This window comes from Pelodiscus sinensis, chromosome 5, assembly GCF_052426305.1.
Source record: "Pelodiscus sinensis isolate ZL-2025 chromosome 5, ASM5242630v1, whole genome shotgun sequence".
Taxonomy (NCBI): Eukaryota; Metazoa; Chordata; order Testudines; family Trionychidae; genus Pelodiscus; species Pelodiscus sinensis.
In genome coordinates, this window is record NC_143056.1 from 6,880,281 (window position 1) to 6,897,982 (window position 17,702).

General features: G+C 50.3%; 1 protein-coding gene across 1 annotated transcript in view; it reads left to right on the top strand.

The window, feature by feature from the left end:
- Nucleotides 1-442: 442 nt before the first annotated feature.
- Nucleotides 443-17,702, top strand: part of FRMD6 (FERM domain containing 6) — a 203,478-nt gene continuing 186,218 nt past the window's right edge. The window contains exon 1 of the mRNA XM_089778277.1: nucleotides 443-572. The gene's annotated coding sequence lies outside the window, so the exon portion shown is untranslated. The remainder of the gene's footprint in view (nucleotides 573-17,702) is intronic.

A 17,702-nucleotide genomic window follows, 5' to 3' on the forward strand; every position in this document is an offset into this window, starting at 1 on the left:
GGAGAGGCGGGGCCCTGTCACGGCGTGCCAGGATGTTCCTCACACCGGTGGGCTTTGAGGGAGGAGAGAGGTTTGTCAGGGCCTGTCGCCACCCCCCAGCACTCGCGGGACTGCTGTAGGTCAAGCGGTGGTAAAGCGGCTGGTCTTGTGCTTCTCGGATGAGAGAGAAACCGGTGAGGTGCAACTCCCCTTAGGCATATGCACGGCTCAGACTGTCTGGGAAGCTAGGGGAGCTCAGGGCGCCTGCTGAGCAAGGTAGCTGTGACACCCTGTACTTGGAATTATCGTTAGTTCCCTACCCATCCCGTTCCTATAATTAACTGCCGGCTTTGCATTCCAAAGGGGGGGCGGGGTGACTTCGGTGGGCCGATTTGCTGCACATTCGTTTGCTAAGACTCGCTGCTAATTTTGATCACAGTTGGGAGTGTGAGTCTCGGGTTATTCAGGAGCAGCTAATCCCCTTCTCTCTCCAGAGGAGTGTTAAGCGAACGTTTATCAACCTGCCCCTGAAACCTAGAAGCAGGCGGCCTCTGACAACGACTGCTTTGTGCATCCGAACGGAAACAGCCCAGGTATGCGCCGTGCGCGGCACGTTCCCAACACGCCGCAAATCGTTGCTTTCAAGCCCTGGGACCCAGCCACCTGGATTTCTTGGCAGCTCTGAGCTAAGCGGGGTGCCCCCTCCCGGGCACTGCAGGTGTAAAGCCCCCTCAGGCAGGCCTTCTTGGTGGAGAGCATGCGGGCTGTTCTGTGTGGAAGGCCGATGGCTCCGGGTCGTCGGGAGGAGGGATTGAATCTGTGACCTCTTAGGGCCGGGCTGGAGAACCTTTTCTGGGCCAGGGGCCACAGACCCACCGAAAAATCAGTTGGGGGCCGCACAGAAGTGAGAAGCAAACAAACCAATCGACCCTCACTCACGGGAATGGCCCCCGACTGAGGAGAAAGGCACTGCCCATATTCCCTTTGCACACCAGCGCCTGGAACGGCCCAGACCGCGGTTCCACTAAGGAAGCGCCTTTACGGCCACGCACCAAAAAGTCTTCCCTGCCCATCTCCGCGGGAGAGCCGCACAGCAGCACCTGAGCAGCAGGCAGCTGCTTCGACGGGCGGGGCCGGCTGAGATGGTGGGGTGAGGGAGCCACTGGGACCTGCCACGGCCACGTGGTGGGGGGAAGGCCTACTCCGGTGGCTGGGGCTACCATGTGGCAGCTGGGGCTGGGAACGGGACTGGAGCCTGTTCTGGCAGCTGGGGCTGGAACGGGACCTGCCACATGGTGTAGGGGCAGGGTCTGCTCTGGTGGCCGGGAACAGAACCTGCCACATGACGTGTGTGTGTGGGGGGGTGTTTCTGCCCCAGTGGCTGGGAACGGGACCTGCCACATGACATGGGGGGGTGTTTCTGCTCCGGTGGCCAGGAATGGGACCTGCCACATGGTGGGGGGCGGGGTGTCTGCTCCGGTGGCCAGGAATGGGACCTGCCATGAGGGGTGGGGTTTGCTCCAGCAGCTGGGAACGGGACCTGCTGCATGGCGGGGGTGCAGAGTCTGCTCCGGTGGCTGGGAAGGGACATGCTGCATGGCGGGGAAGGAGGGGCTTCTGCTCTGGCAGCCGGGAACGTGTGTGTTAATAAATTGGGTGCCACAGTGGTCCACATCCAAACCAGTGCACATGCCCTCGGTATTGGTGCACAAGCCAAAACTCCGCACATGGCTGGAAAATCTTAGAAGGAACACCTGCCCAGACGTATAGATTTTATGTGCTCAGGGGGCGGCGGAGGCTGGAGTGTCAGCGCGGGCTCCCAATTGCTGGAAGCCCTGAGCCTCAGGGGCTGTATCCAGGCAAGCTGGGGACTGCATCGAGTCCCTGGGTCTTAGGTTCCCTACCTCTGTCTGAGGGGTTAACGCCATGGGCCTCCACCGCTGGAGCTAAGAGCCAGCTGGCTCTCAGCTAATGTTGTCGAGCAGACTTCACGCTCCCTTATCAGTGGTCTCCGTGCCTCTGGGTTACCTGTGTCCTGGGTTTATGTGGCTAACGTGGATCCATACAGATCCTGTTCCAGGGAAGCCCGATCTGCCCCGCGCCTTTGGCAGCTCCCTGGCAGAAGGGGCGAGGATCCCAAGCCATGCTGGCCACCAGGCCACTCTCATTCCGCCGCCGTGGAAACGCCCCCTTCTCAAAGATGGCCACGCGAGGCTGGTTGCTATGGGCCAGGTGCTTGCGTCTTGCTCCGTTGTTTCTGGAGAGGGCCTTCCGTGGGACAAGGCCTGGCTTGGCTGTGCGAGCCGCCACGCCGCCATCCAAGCAGGTCGCAGCCCAGCGGGGGAAGGCCTCGGCTCTGGGCGTTCGTTTTGGCATCCTTGGAACGTGCCAGATGGTGCTGGGGTAACTTGGGTCCTTGTCTCTCTGCCGGAGCCCGAGGCAGGAACAGTCACTTCAGTGTTGTCAGAAAACCTAGTGGTCCTAATGTGCACCCGCTTTACAGTGCAATGGGGCCTAGTACAGAGGGTGTGGCAAGGGCTCCTCTTTCCCAGGCCGCTGCTTTCGCTGGCGGCTTGCCCCCTTCCCCAGGGGTTGGGGCTTGAGGCTTGTTTCTGGGTTAGAGAGCCTGGCTAGCCACTCCTTCTGGGACTCCCTCCCCGGCTGTTTCTGCTCTACAGCTGTTTAGGGTTACTCTCCACTTCTATTCTCTGTCTCTCCTCCACCTTTCCTTCCGCCTCACTCTCCCCCCGACCTTCCAACTGGGGAAGCTTTTCAAGGCCTCCAGCAGGCCTGCAGTGGAGTCAGCTGGCCCCAACCTGCCTGGGCCAGCTCCCTACCAGATGCTTCTAATTGTCCTGCCGCCCTCGTTTCTGTTTAGCAGGCCTTTGCTGCCTTTTGGCCAGGGTGCCATTTCGGGCACGGACCTGGCAGGTGAGAGCACAAAAACCCCGTTTGCGCAAGATCCTTATCCCTCTCCGGGACAGGCATAAGGATCCTACGGAAAACGGGGGGTTTGCGCAAAAAATAAAAGTCCATGCTGCTTCTTTTTATGCAAAAACCCCTTGCGCAAAAAGAAACGGCAGAAAATATGCTAATGGGATCGCGACTTATGATAATGAGTCCCTCATTAGCATATTTTCTGCCAGAAGAACTCGCAGTGAAGACGAAGCCTCACTGTATTTAAGATAGAGAAGTCTCTTTGTGGTTGGCTTTTCAACGAGTGCAGAAATGCAACGGCGTTATCGCCTGAGTTTGAGATCAAAATGACAGCATTTCGCCCTGGCACAGGCTACTTCTTACCTCCTGGCTCGTCTCTTTTCAGGCTTGTTTGTTTTAACTAAGGAATCCAATGATTTCATAATTTAAAAAAAATCGCAAAACATCTGTGACAACTTCTTGTGCACAGACTCTCAGGCTGAAAGGAATTATGCTGTTTTCTTTGGGAAATGACCAGCAGTGCTGTAAACAATATGAGCTGTTTAGCAATGTGAGGGACTTTTGTGCATGATTCACCAAGTTATTCAGCCACAGCTGAGCTGCTTTGGACGTGTCTGTATCTCCTAAATCTTGAGTCTATTGTTCTTTGCATATCACTATTGTTTATAGGCATATCAGACAGAGGGGCCAGTTCCCTGCCTCACAGGAGTTTCGAGTCTAGTATGTTGCTAATTATTTATGTAACTGCAGGGCGCCAAGGCTTCACCCGAGTTAAGATTGTGCTAAGGACAAGATAGGGTAACTAAATGATTATTCCTCACCCAAAGAGCTGGCCACTTTTGAGGCAAGACGCAACAGGTACGTCTATACTTATGAGAAGACTGATGCTCCGAAGGTCGATCTTATAGGTTCGATTTAGCGGGTCTTGTATAGACCCATAGGTCATATGATTACTCATATGCTGAGAGCAGCCTCCGTCAGCATCTGGTATGCCTCCTTCTGCAAGAAGCAAGGGAAGCCGATGGGAACGTTCACTCCTGTTGGCCTCCCTCTGTGTTGACGGCGCCATGGCTCGGCGTAAGGGAAGCCGACTCCAGCTACGCATTTTGCAGTCCTGGAGTCACGAACCTTACGCTGAACTTCCTGGTCTAGTACAGACCAGGCAAAGAAGTAAGTAACCCCTCCCCCAACAGGTGGGGAAGGGAAGTTGGGGTAACCGCAATGAGTCTGGGTGCAAGAGCTCATAATAAAGTGACCAGTAGCAGATATACCAGGTCAGTCCCTGCCGAAGTACCAGGCAATACGAATAAAGCCCTACGCTATACTGGGGGCAGTGCAGTAGTGATAAAGTGCCTGAATTAGCATGTGCTTTGCTTAACTCCAAACACATTTTTAGGTCCCACTGACAACACCAGCAATATTCACCCGCTTCAAGGTGATATTCACCTGCTTGAGAACTGTGTCGAATCAGGCCCTTTATCTCTCTCCCCCAGCATGTGAGAGCAGAGTTATGTCGTGGAGACAATCTACCTAAGTTCTGACTTAGTGAGGGACTCTCCACTCATTGATCTATTCGCTTTCCACTAACCCCTCTCTCTCAAACTTTCCTTGCGTGATGTACCCGAATGGTTGGTTGCTAAGATCTAAATCATGTTGTTAAACTTGCACACCTAAATCATGGTGTTTGCAGGTTGTACACAATATGTATTGTATCCAGTGCTTTTTTTGTGTTTAAAAAAAAAAAAGGTGCCTGTATTCCAGGGGAAAAGTTGAGAGAAAAAAAAAAAAGGCAAAGCCGGGGTGGGGCCGACCTTGCCCTTTTAAGACATGCTGCCCCTTTAAGACACATGGTCCTACTGACAACACCAGCAATATTCACCCGCTTCAAGGTGATAAGATTGTGCTGAGGACAAGATAGGGTAACTAAATGATTATTCCTCACCCAAAGAGCTGGCCACTTTTGAGGCAAGACGCAACAGGTACATCTATACTTATGAGAAGACTGACGCTCCGGAGGTCGATCTTATAGGTTCGATTTAGCGGGTCTTGTATAGACCCATAGGTCATATGATTACTCATATGTCGGACATTTGCGTACAAAGGTGCTGGTATATGTCGTTCTTTCCAGGTAAGCTCTGACTGGAGGTGCCGGTGCTGAGTACCAGGCAGTGCTGTCACAAAAAAAGCACTGAGTGTATCACTCCCAAGCAAAACTTGCATTTGTAGCTGATCCAGGCATGACACTCAGATGGATGGAAACTCTTTTTCTCCGCCTGGGTCCTATGTACATTTTTTAACATTAGCTTCAATGCCATTTTTAAAATTGCGTTTTACTGGGGATCTAGGGGAGGAAGAGACTAGAGAAGCTATGCGAGGCTGCCGTCAGTTCCAGCTCCCTGCTCAGAAGCAGGACCCGTTAAATGGAGAACGTCCATCCCTGACAGCTGTTTGTCCAACCTGTTCATAAAACCCCCTGGGAGTTCCACAGCATCCCTTGGAAGCCTGTTTCAGACCTTAACTCCCTGGAGAGTTAGCAAAGCTTCCTAATATCTCACCTCCATCTCCCTTGCTGCAGATGAAGCCCATTGCTTCTTGTCCTACCTTGAGTGGACATTGAGAAGAAGGGATAAGCCCGCTTTAGAACAGCCCTTCACATATCTGAGGACTGTGGTCAGGTCTCTCCTCTGTCTGCTTTTCTCAAGACGAAACATGTCCAGGTTATTAAACTTTCCACCAAAGATCAGGGTTTCTAACCCTTTATATTGTTATTGTTAACATACGAACGGCCGTATTGGGTCAGACCAAAGGTCCATCTAACCCAGCATCCCAACTGCCAACAGTGGCCAATGCCATGTACCCCAGAGGGAGTGAACAGAAGAGATCCCCTTTGTCACGGTCCCCTGGATACGTCCTCCCAGTCTGACAACATCATGCCGACAACCCGTCTCTGAGTTCGGCCTTCCAATCAGTTGTGCACCCGTTTAATAGTAACTTCAGCCCATCTGTAAATCTAGGTTGAAGCTGCTGTTTTCAAGACCATGTAAAATGAGGGTGGGGAACCTGGGGTCTGGATGTAGCCCCTGGATTCCTTGGACCCGGCTTTTGAGGCTCAGGCCTCTCCCCCATTATTGGGGAGCCTGTGCTGGAGTGTCAGCCCCCTCACGGCACCACCGTGGGTCTGGAGCACACACAATCTCCTAGCCTGGGCCCCGCCAGGCTCTGGTGTGGGAGGGGAATGTGGGAAGTGTCTTTCTACCTTTCAGTCAGGAGCCATGTTAGTCTGGGTTTGCTTGGGGTTTTGTTTTGTTTTTGCTTCTCGCTTGTGTGCGGCCCCCGACTGATTTTTCTGTGGGTCAGTGCCTACCCCCAAAAAGTTCCCCCGCCTCTGTAAAATGATCCCAGCGCTCGTGACAGGACATCTGGAGCTGAGGGTTATTTCAGGGGAACAAAGCTAAGCAGAGCTGGGCCGCTCTTCCTCCACTCGGACACGCTCGCTCCCTCCTTCCAGCGGAGACCCAGAGAACACCTCGTCCCCTGTGCCGAGAGACATCCCTTACAATCCGCACAGATGGGTTTTATTTTGTGTTCAGTCATTCGATCCATGTGGTCTCAGGATGCGAGCCAAAGAATGCGAGTTTAAAACAGCGCGCTGCCATGCTGCGGATCTAGCGGAGTTTGGGGCTTTGGCTGAGGCACGCCGTTTCCATGGCGACGGAGATTTTTTGTTGTAGCTACAGGGTCCTTATGCAATGGCCTCTCCCACACAAAGTCCTCTTGTGAGTTATGGCGGGGGAACATGAGTAAGACTGGCTCAGAGAGTGTAATGAGCCCGGGAGGGACGAGATTCAAAGCTGGCTTAGGCCAGGAGCAGAGGCTCAATTGTGCAATCGCCACATGGAAGAGAAATTTCGCAGCTGCTTCCCCACTAAAAAGCACCCGGTCTGCTCCTATCCGTGAGGCATCTCAGGCATCGAAACACCTTGGAGGATCTTGGCCTACATGCTCACTGGGGTGAATCAAGGCAGCTCGATCTGCCCCTAAATGAGTCTGATCTCCATAAAGTCCATTGCCACAAAAGCCTTCAGCGCCGGGGCCAGAAGGAGGGGCCTTGGCAGAGCTGTGGGGCAGGGTGAGCCGCAGTGGCCCATGGTGGAAGTAGCTCCGGCTGTCAGCTTTAGAGAGTCCATCTCCTTTCGCACGCCTCAGGTTCACTTCCATTTCACAAGGAAAACGGGCGTGTGGAGCAGCCGTGCTAAGAACGTGGCTCTTCCAGGCTGAAAGTGGTCGCTGTTCTCTTCTCTGCTCGCCTTGTGTGCTTGGCCCGGCTTGTCGTTAGCTCCGTGGAGGGCGAGGGATTCGAGGCAGGGGTTGTCTCTTATTATTTGGGTGCAGCCCCCAGCACCACAGGGTCCCCATTTTGAGGCTCTGTGTGAAGGGATGAGTCGTCCCTGATTAAGCCGGATTAAGCCACATGCTGAGTCATTCCTGTGCTGGGTGCCAGCCAACCCTGGACGGGTGACTCAGGGGGGATTCACAGGAAAATCAGCCGCTATTCTGCTCCACGTCACTTCCTGGCTTTGAGACTCTCCCCTGCCTGGGGACGGCGACAGATTCCACAGGCCCCAGCCTCCTTCGTCCCAGTACTTGCTCCAGCCTCATTCCCAGCCCTTCTGTTGCCTTGTGCTGACCCCTGGATCCACTGTCGGGCCCAACTGCCATGGCACTGAATACTAGGCCTGACTGCCATAGCTCTAACCACTTGGCTTGACCCTCCCTGGGTGGGTTTCTGAGCCTGGTTGCTACTGCCACACCCACAGTGACAACCTCAGCGATGACCAACGTGAGCTAACGGCTCTTAGAAATACTGGACGTGTCGTGTTTAGTCTCTGACTCCCTGTGGATGGTGCTGGTGGTCCAAAGGACGGGAGAAACCCGACTGCTGCCTCCCAGCAGCAAGTTCAGAGCTGTCCTCTACTGGTGCTACTGAGGGGACACGATAGCGGTGTTCAAGTATCTAAAAGGGTGTCACAAGGAGGAGGGAGAAAATTTGTTCTCCTTGGCCTCTGAGGATAGGACAAGCAGCAATGGGCTTAAACTGCAGCAAGGGAGGTTTAGGTTGGACGTTAGGAAAAACTTCCTGGCTGTGTCTACACTGGCCACTTATTCCGCTTTTCTGGAATAACTTGCCAGCTGTCTACACTGGCCGCTTGCTTTTCCGGAAAAACTATGCTGCTCCCGTTTGGGCAATAATCCTTTTCCAGAAAAACTGTTCCCGAAAAGGGCCAGTGTAGACAGCCCAGTAGTCTTTTCCGCAAAAAAGCCCCGATCGCGAAAATGACGATCGGGGCTTTTTTGTGGAAAAGCGCATGTACATTGGTCACGGACGCTTTTCTGGAAAAAGTGCTTTTCCGGAAAAGCATCCTGCCAATGTAGACACTCTTTTTCTGAAATGCTTAAACGGAAAACTGTTCTGTTTTAAGCATTTCCGGAAAAGGGTGCCAATGTAGACTTAGCCCCTGACTGTCAGGATGGTTAAACACTGGAATAAGTTGCCTAGGGAGGTTGTGGAATCTCCATCACTGGAGACATTTAAGATGATCTAGGTGTGATCTGGATGGTGCTTGGTCCTGCTGTGAGGGAGGGAACTGGACTCGATGACCTCTCAAGGTCCCTTCCAGTCCTAGTATTCTATGGTTCTATGAATTCACCACTCCACCCAAATCCTATTGATAGCCGCGAGAGCTTTGGGATCCAGGTAGAGGTGAAGTAGGGTCCATTCACTCTGCCACAGAACCCCTGTCCAGCCTATAAATGCATGGGGAGGAGAGGGAGGAGCTAGGGGATGAAATGGTTGTTTTAAAGTAAAGTGTCTCGTTAATTAGGAAAATGCCTGGTTAGGCAACTTAAAAACTGTCCATACTAATCGTAACAAAGAGCTGAACATAGCTCAACTGTGATTTCCTTTGTTACTGAACGAAGCCCTTTTGAAATCTGTTCTGCATATTGTAGCTTTCTTTGGCCTGTATTCTTCCACCAAAATGAGCTGTTTTCTGCTCTGTGCCAGTGACATCATGTTTGTACAAGGCAATAGCTATTACATAGGATCTTCACAGAAATCTCTCCTGACAAAGAAGGGACTGGAAAGCAGGCTTTTGCTTAGCTTTGCAGAGCACTGGGAATGTTTCTCCTCTGATTGCTGGGGCGTTGATATCAAAATAGAAAACGTAGGGCAGGAGACGGAGGGATGAGGTTATCGTTTCCATGACTTCCTTCCAGGGAAGCGTCAGGTCCGAGGGGATCGGGCTTGATGAAGCGCAGTGTCTTCGTTATTATTGTAACTGGGGCCAGGCCATTCCTGGAAGGTGTCTGTGAACAATCCAGGGACTTGACAGCAGTTTCCAAAAAGCTACCTCTTCTGGTGGGCTTTGTAGCTTGTGGCGTGCAATATTTACAGTATCCCACAAGAAAAAAGTTAACCCCCTCTTTCGAGTTTTACTGCAGCCAAAAAAAAAAAACACCTTATAAATATCAAACTTCAGCTTAGTTGTGTATGATGTCAGCCAGCCGAGGGTGTGTCTACACTGCACCGTTATATCGAGGTAACTAGCGTTATTTCGAAATCACAATGCTAGCGTCTACACAGCCATTCCATTATTTCAAAATGATTTCGAAATAATGGACGGCTTATTCCAAAATCTGCAAACCTCATTCTACGAGGAATAGCTATTTCGAAATAAGGCGTGTGTAGGCGCTCCACTGCTGCTATTTCGAAATAGCCCCTCACCAGGGCCATTCTAAGTTATTCCTCCTGGGGCTTTAAATCGAGATAGCACGGCTATATTAAGGAAGCCTGTGTCGGACTAATTTTAAGGCTTCCCTGCAGTGTAGACGTGCTATTTCGAAATAAGCTATTTCGGAATAACTATTCTGGAATAGCTTATTTCAAAATAAGTGTGCAGTGTGGATGTAGCTTTAGTGAGATACAGGCCAAGCTGTCCCTGCTGAAGTCAATAGGAGCTTTGCTATGAACTTAATTGTGCATAAAATCAGGTCTCTAGTCTAAAAGGTTTCTAATAGGTCAAAAGGGGATTTCCCTAGAATGCCAAAGGGAAGTAGCTGGTGTGTATGTCAAACGTAGAGATTAAAAACAAGGAGTCCGGTGGCACCTTAAAGACGAGCAATTGTTTTTGGCTTTCATGAGCTCATCAGATGCTTGAAAATGTGGAAATGTAACAGACCAGTTCTCATACCTGTCTCTGCCGCGTAGCTTCCTGCTCCTGCTGAGTCTTCTCCCCCTGCCCCTCCCTGCCCCTGCATTCCTGGTTCAAATGAAATTCAGTGTACACATTGCTGCCAGAAATCCCATAGGCCTCCTGGGAAACTGTCTCATAGTAAAATACTGTGGTGTGTGTATTCACCCCGAGTGAATATGCTGGAGGGAGATGTGAGATTGAAAGTGCCTTTGGTCACGAGGAAGACCTACAACACAGACAGGCGTGCAGAATTCCTCCTGCTACCTACTCTTGTGTCTCAATGCAGATAAGGTTGCCAGGTGTCTGGTTTTGAACCGGACAGTCCAGTATTTGTGTGTTCTGTCCAGGAAAAAAATTAAGAAAATACCGGACACATAAAATGTCCGGTATTTTCTAATTAGGTAAGTTTTTTTATTATTAGGAGTATCAGTATGTAGTTGCGTACTGCCTGGCTGGTAGATACGCTCATGCTGCGTCAGCGTGTCTACCAGCCAGGCAGTATGCAACTATGCGAGGGGGGGCAGGGCTGGGGCAGGAAGGAATCCCCGGGACTGGACTTGATCGTACTTCGCTGGGATTGTGCACGGGACAGGCAGTGCCCCCAGATCTGCATGTGCCTGGGTCGGTCCCCTGAGAGGCCCCTTCTCACTGCCAGCGTGGTATAAAGGGGCTGTGGTGCGCATGAGAGTGAGACCCACTGGCTGCGTCTAGACTGGCATGATTTTCCGCAAATGCTTTTAACGGAAAAGTTTTCCGTTAAAAGCATTTGTGGAAAAGAGCGTCTAGATTGGCCCGGACACTTTTCCACAAACGCACTTTTTGCGGAAAAGCGTCCGTGCCGATCTAGACGTGCTTTTGCGCAAAAAAGCCCCAATTGCCATTTTCGCGATCAGGGCTTTTTTGCGCAAAACAAATCTGAGCTGTCTACACTGGCCCTTTGGTGCAAAAGCTTTGCACAAAAGGACTTTTGCCCGAACGGGAGCAGCACAGTATTTCTGCAAGAAGCCCTGATTTCTTACATGAGATCGTCAGTGTTCTTGCGGAAATTCAAGCGGTCAGTGTAGACAGCTGGCAAGTTTTTCCGCAAAAGCAGCTGCTTTTGTGGAAAAACTTGCCAGTCTAGACACAGCCAGTGGGTTTTGTGACCACGGATGGCCATTTGTCCACATGGAACCAGGCTGAAGCGCTTTATTTCTTAACTAACCCCATTGAAATGCAGAGAAGCGCCTGAGGATTGAAGTGCTACTGATCTAGATGGTAAGCTCTTTGGGGCAAGGCAGAGGGGAGGACAGTCTTGCGGGGCCCCTGGGCAAGGGGGAGGCGGGGTGCTGCATTCCCAGAAGGGGCGGGGCCTCGGGCAGATGGGGCGGGGCTGTGGCAGCCGGCCCCTGCAGCCCTCAGCGCCACATGGTGGTGCTCCAACAGTGATTTGACAGGGGAGGGATCATGTGAGGAGTCCCTGTTCTGTTCCTTCCCTCTGGGGTATCTGGCATTGGCCACTGTGGGCAGACAGGATACTGAGCCGGATGGACCGTTGGTCTGACCCCGTCTGGCTGCTCTTACGTTCTTATAATTTAAAGGTCCTGGGGCTTCAGCCATCTCTGGTCCTGCAGCAGCCAGGGGCCCATGGCCCTTTTGAATTGCCAGGCTCTGAGGCAACTGCCCCTTTTGCTCCCTCTATTGGCAGGCCTGGGCAAGACTCATCTCATTTGGGGAGGGTGCCGTTGCCTTGCACATTGGGTGCCAGTACCCGAGTGGGCTTCTCGGCGTGCTACAGTACAAACAAGTAATACAACCTGCCCTGCCTGACTATTGAATTATGGAAACATCCCCTCAGGTTCACAGAAAGCTTTGCATGCAATCTCTCCATTAAAGAGCCATTGGGGACATAGGGGGTGCTAATATGATCTAGAAGAAAGGAGGCAACTGTACTTCCCTTCTATTACCTGTAAGTAGCTTCCTAACTAGGCGAAGAACAATAATGGAGCATCATTATTATTGTACAGTGAGCCCTTCTATTAACATAATGCAGTCAACCTGTGGAACTCCTTGCCAGAGGATGTTGTGAAGGCCAAGACCATAAAAGGGTTCTAGATACATTACTATGTAGATACTATAAAAAAGAACTAGATACACTCATGGAGTGTAGGTTTAGTCAGGATGGGCAGGGATGGTATCCCTACCCTCTGACAGAGGCTGGGAATGGGTGACAGGGAGGGATTGCTTGATGATTCCCTGTTCTGTTTATTTCCTCTGGGGCACCTGGCATTGGCCACTGCCAGCAGACAGGATACTGGGCTAAATGGACCTTTGGTCTGACCCAGTATGGCCATTTTTATGTCCATGTTATAATCCTCCAGCTACCCACAGAAATTCTGTATGGTTATAATGAGAATATACAGTGTTTTGTTAGTGGGCTGGGTAAGGCTAAGGAAAACCACTAACCTCCCCCATCCAATTGAGAGCAGCTGAAATCCAGTGGCTGTCTTCATTGTTCTCAGGGGATGCAACTGGATCTCAGATCATCAGCAGATGTAAATTAAAGTAACCTTGTGGATTTGAGCCAGAGTTTACATTCTAGATATAGACCGGCGGTACTTCAGGGATTAGCTGTGCCATTCGATTAATACATTTTTAAGCAAAATCTGAAAAAAGTTGCCCCAAGCACTCTAATGCAAGCTGGCAATTTTCCTGGTATGTAGAAAGGGAAATTCTTTCTACCCCATAGGAATTCATAAAAGTCAACTATTTCCCCTGAATCAGACGACAAACCGTTGTCCTCTTGCACTGAAGTAATACGCTGGCCATTTCATGACAACAGTATCACAGTTGCTGTGAAGCAACATCACCATTACAGTTAAGGGCTTTGTTTAATCCCTTGTCTCGGCCTGTAAAACCACAGGCCTCGTAGGAATGCATGTGATGTTTCCGGTAGCTTCTGAGGCGAAAAGAACATGTGGTAGATCGCTAGACCAGGACCCCCTTGAAGAGAAATGCAAACAGCGAGTGGCTTTGTGTGGGAGGAATCAATAAACGCTTCTAATGTGCCATTCAGAAGAGCGCGGAGGTGAGACTCCACCTCTTGGAGGGAATCGGCCCGGGGCCTCAACGCCATCATACTTGTGGTTTTCTGACAAGTTCAAAGGGGGGATGAGGGCCGTTTGGGAAAGCAACCTCTGTTTCTCTTATTAATGGTTAAGCCTTTGTTGCTGATAAGACGCTTTCAAACACAGATGGCTTTGTGTGTGTGTGTGTGGGGGGGCAGTATTCAAGAGTAGGAAGTTTTTTTGTAGATTGCACCCTACTGTCTTTGTGGAGAGAACCATTTTAGTGCTGTAAATCCCTCGCAGTCAATCGCAATTTACTTTTTACTTTGACCGGACTTTGCCTGTCTGCCGGCAGCTGTGAGCAGGTCAAGCCGAGGTCATAATCCGAGGTTTGCAGATGACACTAAGCTGGGGGGGAGGTAGATACGCTTGAGGGCAGAGATAGGGTCCAGAGTGACTTAGACAAATTGGAGGATTGGGCCACAAGAAATCTGATGAGGTTCAACAAGGACAAGTGTAGAGTCCTGCACTTGGGACGGAAGAATCCCAAGCATTGTTACAGGCTGGGGACCAACCAACTAAGTAGCAGTTCTGCAGAAAAGGACCTGGGGGTTACAGTGGATGAGAAGCTGGGTATGAGTCAACAGTGTGACCTTGTAGCCAAGAAGGCGAATGGAATATTAGGGTGCATTAGGAGGAGCATTGCCAGCAGATCTAGAGATGTGATTATTCCCCTTTATTCGGCTCTGGTGAGGTCAAATCTGGGCCCCCCACTACAAAAAGGATGAGGGTCCAGTGGAGGGTTTTTTCTAATATCCAACCTGGACTTCTCCCACTACAACTTTACCAAAATGATTAGGGGGCTGGAGCATTTGACTTATGAGGAGAGGCTGAGGGATTTGGGTCTGTTTAGTCTGCAGAAGCGAAGAGTGAGGGGGGATTTGATAGCAGCCTTCAACTTCCTGAAGGGAGGTTCCAAAGAAGATGGAGAGAGGCTGTTCTCAGTAGTGACAGATGGCAGAACAAGGAGCAATGGTCTCAAGTTGTGGTGGGAGAGGTCCAGGTTGGATTTTAGGAAAAAACTTTCACTAGGAGAGTGGTGAAGCACTGGAATGGGTTCCCTAGGGAAGTAGTGGAGTCTCCTTCCCTAGAGGTGTTTAAGTCTTGGCTTGACAAAGCCCTGGCTGGGTTGATTTAGTTGGGATTGGTCCTGCCTTGGGCAGGGGGCTGGACTTGATGACCTTCTGAGGTCTCTTCCAACTCTAGGATTCTATGGTAATCAAGTGCATGGAGCCAAAAGCTGGTCAGACTGATCGGAATCAGAATGACTGGATCTTGCAGTGGTTTTTTCCAGGTAAATCATCCTGAACCCCTTAACCCTCAGGATAGTCTAAATGGGAGTCTGTGGAGCAGCCTGCTTTGGGCATTGGGCTGCTCTATCACAGGCTGATGGTTCAAGGCAACAGGAAGAGATTTTGCTGCTCAGCTAGCATTGGGAAGAGAAACACTTGCCATGGGAGTTAAGAGCCTAAATAACTTTCCAGGATCTAGGCCTGATGGTCAGATTTGTAAAGGTATTCGGATGCCTGAAATGCAAATAGGTAGCTAGTTGATTTTTCAAGAGCATTTATGCTCCTAATTCCCATTGGTTTCCATGAGAATTAAGTGCCGCCCTGTGAATGTTTCCGTAAGTTAGGGCCTCTTTCACCTCGTATTGGGGGTGTGTGTGCAGGTAGCCTACAGGTATCCTCTCCCAGGGCACGTGTAAAATCTCTACCCCAATACATCTCCCCATGCAGACCAGTTTCCCTGTGGAAATTCCCACTAGCTGGTTGGCAGTCACTGAAGCGGTGGGATCTTCTGTTAATGGAGGGGTGAGTTCACACCTATCATTCCCACTGGGGTTGTAAGCTTTCACGCAGATAACGAGAGATAGAACCTTCCCTGGAATCCTAGCAGAGAAAACAGCCACACCAGGGATTGCTAGATAGAGGAAAGTTGGAACAGATAAAGTTCGTGTCTTCGTTTCTTCAGCTCCTCATCCCTAGAAGGATACTAACAGTTTACAGAAGCTTCACGGGGCAGCCGTGTTAGTCTGTAACTGGAAAAACTTTAAAAACAACGAATAGTCTTGTAGCACCTTAGAAATTAACCAAACATGTAGATGGTATCATGAACTTTCATGGGCACAACTCACTTCAGCTTCCTGGGAGAGCTGCCAGGGACTTTAACTGATGGTGCCAAGTTTTCAAGTATCTAAAAAGCTATTAGCCAGGGGATGAAATGGTGTCCTTGGCCTCTGTTTGTCAGAGGCTGGAGAGAGATGGCAGGAGACAAATCGCTTGATCATTGTCTTCGGTCCACCCTCTCTTAGGCACCTGTTGCTGGCCACTGTCGGCAGACAGGATACTGGGCTAGAAGGACCTTTGGTCTGACCCAGTACGGCCGTTCTTATGTTCTTAAACGGCTGTTATAAGGAGGAGGGAGAAAAATTGTTTTCCTTGGCTTCTGAGTATAGGACAAGAAGCAACGGGCTTAAATTGCAGCAAGGTAGGTTTAGGTTGGACATTAGGAAAAACTTCCTACCTGTCAGGGTGGTTAAACACTGGAATAAATTGCCTAGGGAGGTTGTGGAATCTCCATCACTGGAGATATGTAAGAGCAGGTTAGTCAGACACCTGTCAGGGATCATCTGGACGGTGCTTGGTCCTGCCGAGAGGGCAGGGGACTGGACTCGGTGACCTCTTGAGGTCCCTTCCAGTTTTAGTGGTGCATGATTCTATAAGCTTTCTGCTCTTTGGGACATGGCTGTGACATCCTACATGCTTTGGAAAGTGCCTAGTGCATTTCGGGCACAACTAACCTTTCAAAAACCTATTTCAGTGCCTCACTCCCAATAGCGGCTCGCATCCTTACTGGTTTGAAGAGCTTACCCTATTCTGTTTCTAGTAGAGGTGCTCTCGTTCTCTCTCTCTCTCACACACACACGTTTATATTGAAGGACACGAAAGATCTTAAAGGGTTGGGTGGGAAGGGCACTGGGACAAAACCTGTCTGTGTAAGCCAGTATAGCTCTGTAGACTTCACTGGGTCTCTGCTGATTTACAGTAGCTGAGGATTTGGCCCAGAGCATGGTGAAGTTTTGCAAAAAAGGCTTTTTAATCCCTTGCATTCGGACTGTCTGCGGCAACTGGTGCTTGGCCAGCACTGCCAAATCAAGGAGCTGGCTGGATCCTACAAGTCTCATGAATGCAAAGCAGACATCTTTTCTATAACACCAAAGAGACATTCCATTGACATGACCTGCTCCCCTATAAAGCTAGAAAGTTAATGGTCTCCGGGAAGGTTTAGACAGGCGCATTTCGGGAATTATTGTGATGCTACGGAGCATATTTCTTTGGACTCCTCTTGCTCCTCCCCTACCATGGCCCTGGGGTCATTCTGTGTAATGTTTTAGTCATTAATAACATGTATGATCAACACTCAAGGGTCACCACAGAAGTTTTCCTTCACAAGAATTAAGGAGAGTCACATGTTTTGTCTTTCCCTTTGCACTGCAGCTTGTAAATGTCACCATCAAGCGAGGGTTTCCTTGGTGTGGTGGGAACGGCAGATGGAAATTACTGTTGATCCTTTGCTGGGAGAACAGTTCGGTCAAAGGCCAGCACTTCTCTGTCCTGGCGTCCATCTGCAAAGAACCCGGGGCAGCTTTCCTTGGGAGACACCCAGCACTTTTTAGGTACAACATGTTTGCTCAGCCAAGACCCCCTTTTTCACATCTCCCTCCTAAATCATTGCACTGGATAAACCAAAGATAAACGTGTCGCTTACTGAAACACTCTGGAGCCTGCCGGACTTTGATCATGCAGCCTGCCTGAGGCGTTGTTTATTTGCCTGTTTGTTTAATGTGTGTCAGTGGGGAGGGGTCTGCCGCTTCCCCTCCCCACCATCAAAGCCTCTGTGTGTAATCCCTTTAGAGGTCTGTTTCTGACGTTCACGGAAAGTGGCTGTCTTGCAGGCTAAGGGGAGGAATGGAATACGCCTTCTGCTACGTGACCATGCATTCAGGCCATCGCGTCAGACTTGGCCGAGTCATATGATGTGTGAGGTTGGAAGGGCGACTTGTCAGGTTTCCATCAGGGTGGAGAGATGACAGTACGGAGGCTCCTACATCAGTGTTTTTCAACCTTTTTTTTTAATAAAGTACCCCTTTTAAAAAAAAATTATAAGCACCCCTAGTACCCACAGTTTTCAGACACACACAATTTTTTCTACCATACTCCAACTGAGGCCTAACCAGCACAGAGTAGAGCAGAAGAATGACTTCTCGTGTCTTGCTCACAACACACCTGTTAATGCATCCCAGAATCATGTTTGCTTTTTTTGCAACAGCATCACACTGTTGACTCATATTCAGCTTGTGGTCCACTATAACCCGTTTCTGCCATACTCCTTCCCAGACAGTCGCTTCCCATTCTGTATGTGT